Below are 9,171 nucleotides of genomic sequence, written 5' to 3'. Positions count from 1 at the left end.
AGTGTAAAACACATTTAGAGAAATGAAATCCTTGTTTTTCCATTGCTAAGGCTGTAAAATTGATTTGCTATAATGTGAAGCATAAACAGTTCTGCTGCTCAGCTGTATTGTATTCTGCTCCCATTTCTTGTTGGGCTTGGTGAAGCTTCTCTGTGTGGTGACTTATCGGGCTCTATCACATTTTGTCTTTATGTATATAAATGTATATATTTATGTATATGTATAATGCATATTCTGAAGGCGTGTTCAGTTTTGACTCAGGAAACTGTTGCAATAAGTGCAAATGTCTAATAAAAAAGGCAAAAATGTGAGTTTAAAGGTATTTTCTCATACTCTGGTCCAAAGCAGTTGATTTTGTAAATTTGTAGCATTTTTCCTGTGGTTTGGTTGTTTTTAACACAAGAAAAAGTCTGAGTGAACAAATAGCATCACTAGAACATCAGTCTGCTTATTGGCCAGATGTGTCTGTGGTGGGAGCAGCAAGTAAATACAGTAAGAAGGTGCTGCTTTCTGGACCAGTGGATAGCATGAAAATTGTACTCCTAACATTTGTATTTAAAATAGAATAGAATACCTTTATTGTCATTATACAGGATGTACAATGAGATTTGATTTATCTGGACAATTTTATTCATTTTATGGCTACGTTCTACAGTTTGTGTATGTCATGCATGCCTATGATATGCTGCCACATCCCAGAATGCAAAGAATACTTGGCTATGTGAACGTGCATAGCTCAAACTTGCAGTGTACACCTGGTAGTTGGGTTGGATCAAGGTCTCATCATGTTCTCACCATAAATGACCCACACTGGAGTTCATTTGGAACTGGGCCAACTTCTCTAAAGGATCTCCTTGCAGCTGTTTTGATCTGCATCTGAATGTGATTACATTTGCACAAATGAACCACACTAAGTGGGGAAACAAACCAGAGTTCTGTTTAAGCTGATTGAACAGCACAGGTGTGAAAACACCCTAAGTGAAAGTAATTGAGTGCAGTCTAATTAATCATCAATCACCAAAAGGTGGATATACTTGTTTGTTAATGATTTTCCAATTCTCACTGTCCCTTTGGCTCAGATTAGAGAATCCACTTAAATGTTAAGGTGTAGTTCTTCATATTCTTGATTTCACGCATTTTATTTTATGAATCAGCTTCTGTGGTTTCTGTGCAGCCCAATCCCTGTCAGTCATCTCACACTTTGACAAGACTGGAGAAATATGTTACAGTCAGTAAAGGGCAGAAGGAAGCTATGGAAAGCACACACAAAACACACACAAAACACACACACCTGCAGCGTACAAAAGTAAATGCACTCCCCCCTACTTTAACAGTCCAACTGTAGCTCTGACCCCCACCCACACACAGCTCACTCACTGTTTTTTCACCACTGTGTGGTGATTCTACACACTCCAATATATACACCCAAACATTTAGCTGCAGTGGCACAGTTTCTGTTTACCATGTGACTTTTAACAAAAAAAAAAAAAAAAAGAAGAAAAAAAGAGTCAATGTTCCAAAGCCCGATGGTCTCTGCTGCAGCTGCTTGCTTCAGTTACTGTGGATTCAACTCATTTCACACTTAACAGCTCTGATTGACCGTGTGTGTGTGTGTGTGTTAGGTGATGTGTACAGGATCACCTCCTCTGTGCAATCAGAATCTCGATAAATGATTCTAAACTTCTAGCATGTTCAGTGACCTTTTAAAAAGCTCACCGCCATTTCTTTCTATTTTTTTTTTTCAGGTATTTATTTGATAATATTTGAGGCTGAAAGTTATTCCTATAAACAGAATTTCTGGTTTGCCCAACTGACTTTACCAAATCTTTAAAAGAACTTTATAGATGGATATTATATGACATTTAAATCAAAAGCTTCTTGCGTGAATAAAAAATACCCAGAGATGTAATTTTGGGAACAAACAACTAAAATCATGTACAGCAATGCAGCATGGCTGTTTAGATTTCCTTTGTATCATAAAAATAATGGGTGAAATGAAAGTAAAAATAGAATATACACACAAATTGGATTAGAGCACTTCTCTGTGGCACAGGAAAGAGAGTACAGGGAAACAACCACCCGATGGTAGAGAAGCCAAATGGTCAGAATGGAAGAAGGGATTGATCCCACTGAATCATGGAAGTGGGCAGCTAGCAGAACAGTCTTGAAGTAGATGCAACTTACTTCACATTGTCAGTGCTGTCAATGGTAAAGCAGATAGATGTGGGGAAATTTGAGAAGATTGAATACTACGCAGAAATTAAAAATTTTTTAAAAATTGTGGTAGCACAGTAGCAGCAGGAACTACTCATGTGAGAGTGCAGTATAAGTAGATGTAGTGAGTATAGTGTGTGTGCATATGCAAATGTGGGGGCCAGGTGGTAGGATGACACACTCCATTTAAGTATGTGACCATATGTTTAGTCCTTGTGTACTTGTGCATGTAACCTCACTGAGTAATTCATGCATATGGAAAAGTTGGTGTATATGTGCTCATATGAATTTCAAAGTATACAAGTGAGTGTACTATGTTTTGTGTGTGTGTGTGTGTGTGTGTGTGTGTGTGTGTGTGTGTGTGTGTGTGTGTGTGTGTGTGTGTGTGTGTGTGCGTATGTTTATAATACCTTGTGGGGACAATTTTCCTGACATATACTACGTTGTGGGGACCAATTGCTCCTTGTGGGGACTGGAACCTTGTCCCCACAAGGGGTAACCCTGTTTTTGGGTCAGGGGTCAGAGTTAGGGCTAAGGTATGAATTGAGTTTAGGTTAGGGTTAGGGTTAGGTATGTGATGGTTAGGGTTAGGAAAAGGGTAAAGGTAAGGTTTAGGCTGTAGAAATGAATGGAAGTCAATGGAAATTCCCCACAAAGATAGCAAAACACACTTGTGTGTGTGTGTGTGTGTATACGCGTGCGTGCGTGCGAGTGTGTTTGTTATGGTGACCTAGTTTGAAATGCTGAAGGAAACATTTTTCCCACTGGTTTCATAAAGGCTACTGGGGCACAATCTGTGACCTTTGATATATCCAACACTCATTAATGACTGAGAATCTCATTGTTATTGTACTCTGTTCAACCTTACCCTAAACGTTTTCAGTGGGGAAATATTTACATTTGCATTTTAATATTTTAAATGTTTGGTAGATCAAGTTTTCGAGCAGGGATTGAAGAGGCATCAGCAGAATAACCCTGCTATTTCTAAACTTCCAACAAGCAAATGTGTCTGAAACAGCCGATATTTTACTTATGCAAAGCAGGGCACTTTAAGATACAATTGTACTTGTTTTAACATGTTGAGAGTTGCCATAAGGTCATTTCAAAAGTGTTCCTTCCATTGTAACATCATTGATATTGAGTACAGGTTTTTCTCAAACATAACTTACAAGAATACTAGTTACATAGTTACATTTGTAAAAATGCAGCCTTTAAAGATGATGCTTCAATATTTGTTTCTATGATCAATGTTATTTGAGGTTATATACTTTTATTTATGGTGCTGATTTATTCATTCATTCTTCCACCAACATGAATTTGGTGCAACATGGGGATGATACAACAAATGGCAAACTGCTCGTTCCGTTTTCTGTTTGATATTTATATTAAAAGAATCAAAGAATGTATCCCAAGTCTGTATCTTGTCACCTGTTGCAAACACAGAGAGCACATCACGCTTGATTGTGGGTTTAAATAACTTGATATTTCTGATGAAGCACAGAATTTATCCAACAAAGAAATCTACCATCACAACTGTCAGTGAACTGGATTAACTAAATTGGCCACAGACATCGGTGCTGAACTAAATAACTAAAGGAACGTCTTAACTAGTGTTGCAGTTGCTCAAAAGAAGTATGTTCTTAGTGAACACCTTAGGCAGCACAAACCAGAGAAAGAAGAGGGGCAACGATATGAACCATCATGGAAATACAACCCCTGCATGACATGTACCAGTGGTAGATAGAAGGAGTGGCTGGTATAGAAAAATCCTACCAATCATTGGACAAAGCTGGGCTGAAAGATAGCACATCGGCACTGATCATGGCAGCACAGGAACAAGCTCTAAGCACAAGATTGATGGAACACCATAACCAAGTGGCTGGCAATGTGAGTATGTTACTTTGTAGTGTGTTACACCTGACTGATTTTAAGCAGGGCAAGACAGACAAGTTGGTGTATCATGGAACAACATAGTACACATATGCAGTCAGGTTTCCAGTCAAAGCACAATAACAGGCTGATAGCATATCTATTCCTATTTCTCCAATCTACCAGTGAAACAAAATTCATTACTTGTGCATCCTTTTAAAATGCACAAGTAATGAATGTTGTCATTGGATACAGTCAGGAGCAATGATTACTTTCATTAGTCCTTTTGTCTGATTTCTCTGATTGCCACTTATCACCAACAGATTTTAATCAGCGAAGGAAAAATTGAGCAGAGATGCGGCAAGGTGAGTAAAAATTAATCCATCATGCAATGTTCATCGCTGGAATGATTAGAAAGCATAGTGCAAAATAATCACACTTCCCATCAAATACAGAATGAAGCAACAAATCGGATCACCTCTCAGGGTTCAGTGCTGTTTTTGAGGATGTTTGCCTGCAAAATTAGATATTGATTTTCCCTGTTGCTCTTGATCTCTCATGTTGTCTCTGTCATTCATTGGCTTTCCTCAGGCAGCTTCTCCCTTGTTCTCCTTCCATCTGCCGTCCCCTCTTATGCATTTCTTTAATTGGAAATTTATGTTTTCTAATACCTTGTAATGATTTAAAAAAAAGTAATTTCTGTGTTACAGCTAAATAGTAAATGGTAAATGGAGTGCTTACGTAGCGTAGCGCTTTTCTACGCTACGTAAGCACTCAAAGCTTCTCCCTCTGTATAGTACATCACATAATTTGCTTGCATCTCATGGCAGCCATGTTCAGTTTATACCATTTTGGCGGGTAAATTACTCTGATCTGAAGAAGCTATATAAAAAGGGAAACTTCACCATTCTTGTTTTGACAAAATAATTATGCTTGATATTCCTGACGCTTTAGAGTTTGTCGTAAAGTCTGCAAGCGGGGAGTACATCATTTCACTGAATAGTGATTCCTTGTTGTAGTTCTTCTTAGTTGCAGAACAAATAAAATGTGTAGGGTGATAGCTGCTTGGTGGAAATATTGCACCCTTTTACTCTTTCAGGGGCTTTGATAGCTTTAATATATTTTTGAAGCATATCACTTATACAGTTTCAAAATCAACCAGTAAATTCACATATGTACTAACGAAAAATCTGGAGACACTAAATCTGCCATGCAGTGCAAAATCACTTTTTTTTAATTCTCTTGTCCCATCTTTAGAATAGAATAGAATAGAACTTTATTGTCATTATACAGACAATGAAATTAATCATCATACATACAATGGAATTTGTTCAGAACAACCATCCAAGAGTAGGACAGACAAGACTAACATAGGGGAGATGGGTGTCTGCAGCAGCAGCCACTAGGGGCACCGCAAGCACAATAAATCCCAGGAAAAGGAAAACAAAAAACAATGGGAGAGTTGGGTTAAAAAAAATTCATCTTGTACTGTGCTCATAATGAGCACCTTACAAGGTTCCAAAAAAACACCTCAGCAAAAGTATATTGCACACTCAAAACCTGGGATAGCAACATGGTGGGGCGGGAGGGGTAGGGGGTAGGGATGCCGACAGAAGACGAGAGGGTCAGGGCATTGTGGAGCCAGGACCTAGCTCCTGCCGAAACAGTTTGCTGATAGTGATGGATGTGCGCCAGCGGTCGTGGTAGTCCAGATCCCAGTTCACACAAATCACAGATGGAAGGTAGGGGCGGGGGAGTGCATCTGCTCTCACGTCGACCCGGAGAGATATGATTACCAGCCTCAAGGCCGGCTTAGGGAGCCGAATTCCTGATAATACAAATGTTTTGGGACATACCTTTTTATTATTCTTGGCAGCCTTCAGTTTCTTTGGGACACTCTCAGTATATCCAATGGTCCAAATTTGCCAAACCTTGCTGTACAGAACCGTACCCTTATTTCCAGATCTAATCCTTTCCACCTGCGAGCACCTTTGCAGCTGGACTGCGAGCATCCAGCCTGCGGCTCAGGTCCATCAGGTATCGAGTCTGAGTCTGTGCAGCTCTGCATAGCCCATCCGTCTGGTTTTGCAGTCTCGCCAAATGCCAAACTGCTGCCCAGATTCTCTTAATTTAGAAACTTTCTCAATCTATATTCTGCACATCATGAATGACTTGAAATCTATATTTTTGCCCTCTTTCACTCCTTTCATCCATAGCTTCTGTTCTCCTTTATGCACCACTTCTGCACAACACACCTGTTCCATCTACAATGTTGCCTTCAGCCAGTTCCCCCAAACCTTTCTTTCATCTATAAATGCATGAGTAGCTTTCCAGGTCTGGGTGTGTGTGTAAGATAGCAGTAATTCAAGGTGTTTTGCCAGTGTTCCCCTCATGCATATGTCAAGCATGCTTCCTGTCTCTCACACACACAGTCATGAATGCATGTGCATCCACGTCAACAACTGCAAAGTGCATATATGCATGCATTTATATTGACACATGGAGACCCACACATAAATGAACATATACCCAAGCTGAAGCAAATTATCACGTTAATATACACCCACACTGCTGTTGCCTCGCTGTCTGACAGCTATAAAATGGAAGCCAAGTGTATCACAGTATATACATATAATGAATGTATATATAGACCACTTTAATCTATCAAGCAAGTCTGACAGGCCTATTTCCTCTGATTCAGAGATGCTGATGGTTTAAGGAATTCAAAAGCAGCCTCAATTTGTCATGGCCGCATTGGTCCCCAGCCTGCATTACTCAAGACTTTGCTATAGCAAAGCCATGCGGGGGCTTTACATTCCCTCCTCACTTTCTTGAATTTGAGCATTGCATATTACTCCAATGTGACTGCTATCTGTTAACTTCTAGAAATTACAATTCTGAAAAAAAATGACAGCTGCTTTGATTAAATTCTGCACTGAAAACCCTCACCCTTAGAACAGCAGTAGGATGCAGGAACTGTACCTAGAGGCTAAGAAAAGCACCATAAAAAGAGTCCATACACGTTTGATGCACTGTAAAGCACTGAATTAATAATGTAGTTAAAAATAGTGTTTATTCAGCTGTAATCCAATAAAAACAAAACAAACAACAACAACAAAAAAAACAAACCTGTGTTGATGAACATGTTCACAACTGTAAATTGTCAAAGTATACCTCAACTTGATCTGCTGGCAATTCAGCAGGTCAGGTGTAGGTTCCATGCTCAAGGGCAATCTTGGCTGTTTGATTTCAAGTGGCACGCAGCGTACATTTTCATAATACATAAACCCACAGTATAGAACTGCATTAAAATAGCAGCCCTCTTCTTCATTTCAATAGGGATATGCTATTGCAGATGACAAACAGCACAGTGCTGGTTGATGAACAAGAAACAGGTTCATGTTTTTGGTACCGTACAATGCAATATCACCTAACAAGGATGATGAGTAAATAACTCTCTAACATAAACACCATGCAATTTATCTGCACTTTACCTCCAAATTATTAGAAGAGATGATAAAGTCTACTGTGTTGCTGTGATAACAAATACAGAAAAGTTTGGGAGCCTCAAGATCCTGCCAGATATGTTCATTTGCCAGCGTAAGGCAGTGAACATAATGGTCAACAGTTCTCTGTTGAGGCTCAAACTCCTGCTATGACAGCCTCATCAGTGGTTGAAAAACAGACTAGCAAATAAAAGTCAGTTGTGATTTTTGATTTTTATGACTGAATAATAGAATATTATGACTGCAAACTGTATATTTTATATAACTTTTAGTTTAATGTTTTGAGTGGACAGGTTTTTTTTTTAAAAAAAAGCAGTGACTGCATCCATCCATCCATCCATCCATCCTCTTAATGGCTTATCCAATTCAGAATCATAGGAGGCCAGATCCTATCATAGATTTCTAAATATGGCAGTTTATTATCACCTTAATGAGCCTTTATTGTTTGCTACAGTTTCTGTTCACCTTTGTGGACTCAATTTGATGCTATGCTTAGCAGCCACTGGACTGTTTGAATATGAAGCCTTTTCCTCATCATTTATTCTTGTATTAATACAACATCAAAATCATTACATAAGCTTGTGGTGCTCTAATGAAGCCAACAGTGCAAACCAACACTTAATTATAGCTAATGGCTTCTTATTAAAACTGGTTGTGGCCATTTCTTCCTTAAAGTTCCATTCAAATAAGGTTTCTGTCTCTGTCCTTAATCGTAGCCTTAAATCAAGTCATTCAGACAGAATAGAGTTGCCAGACAGGCAGACAGATAGATGGCCCACACTCAGCCTCCCTGCTATTACACTCCTCCACAAACACAGTCATAACCTCTTGTCACATACTGGTGCATCTCTTTGTCTTATTACTCCCTTTTATAACTGGTGTCCTTTCACCACTCTTTCCTTGTCTTTGCTGCTCTCTTGCCATCAGGACATTATGAAGTTGAAATACAAGCTTCACTGATGCAGCTTCAGAGGATGTGCATTCCTACAGCTGCAGTCTCTGAGGCCAAATATATAAAATGCTGACGGATAGTGACAAGCAATGTCCCGTGTCCTCCGAAATTGGATTTCCCTCCAACCTCCCCTCAGTTCCGTGTCTTTCTGTGGTTTATCCATCAATTGTGTCACGTACAATTCAGCTCTAAAGCACATAAAATCACAGAGAACAACTTTTGCAGTGTATTCGTTATATGACTTGGAAACATATAAAGACAAGGGTGCCCCCACATGCTGTACTAAAGGGCAATCAGCGATTGTTTTCCAAAACAGCATTCTATCTATTGAAGTACACCATATTAGCAGAAATAAAATGTTAATTCTTCGCTGAAAGTGAAATCCATAAATAATTAATAACTACCTTGGAGGCTCAGACACTGTAGACTTTTCCCACTGTGAATTCTTTGCAGCACAGTGGTGCCATAGTTAACACTGCCTGGGGCCTTTTTGTGTGGGCTGGAACCTTTCTGTGGGATGTTTGCATGTTCTTCCTGTGCCTGCACAGGTCCTCTCCGGCTACTCTGATTTCCTCCCAAAGACATGCATCTTAAGTTAACTGATGATGCTAAATTAGCCATGGGTGTAAA

This window comes from Archocentrus centrarchus, chromosome 15, assembly GCF_007364275.1.
Source record: "Archocentrus centrarchus isolate MPI-CPG fArcCen1 chromosome 15, fArcCen1, whole genome shotgun sequence".
Taxonomy (NCBI): domain Eukaryota; kingdom Metazoa; phylum Chordata; class Actinopteri; order Cichliformes; family Cichlidae; genus Archocentrus; species Archocentrus centrarchus.
The sequence above is the reverse complement of the archived record's forward strand: the minus strand, read 5'-3'. Positions refer to the sequence as shown.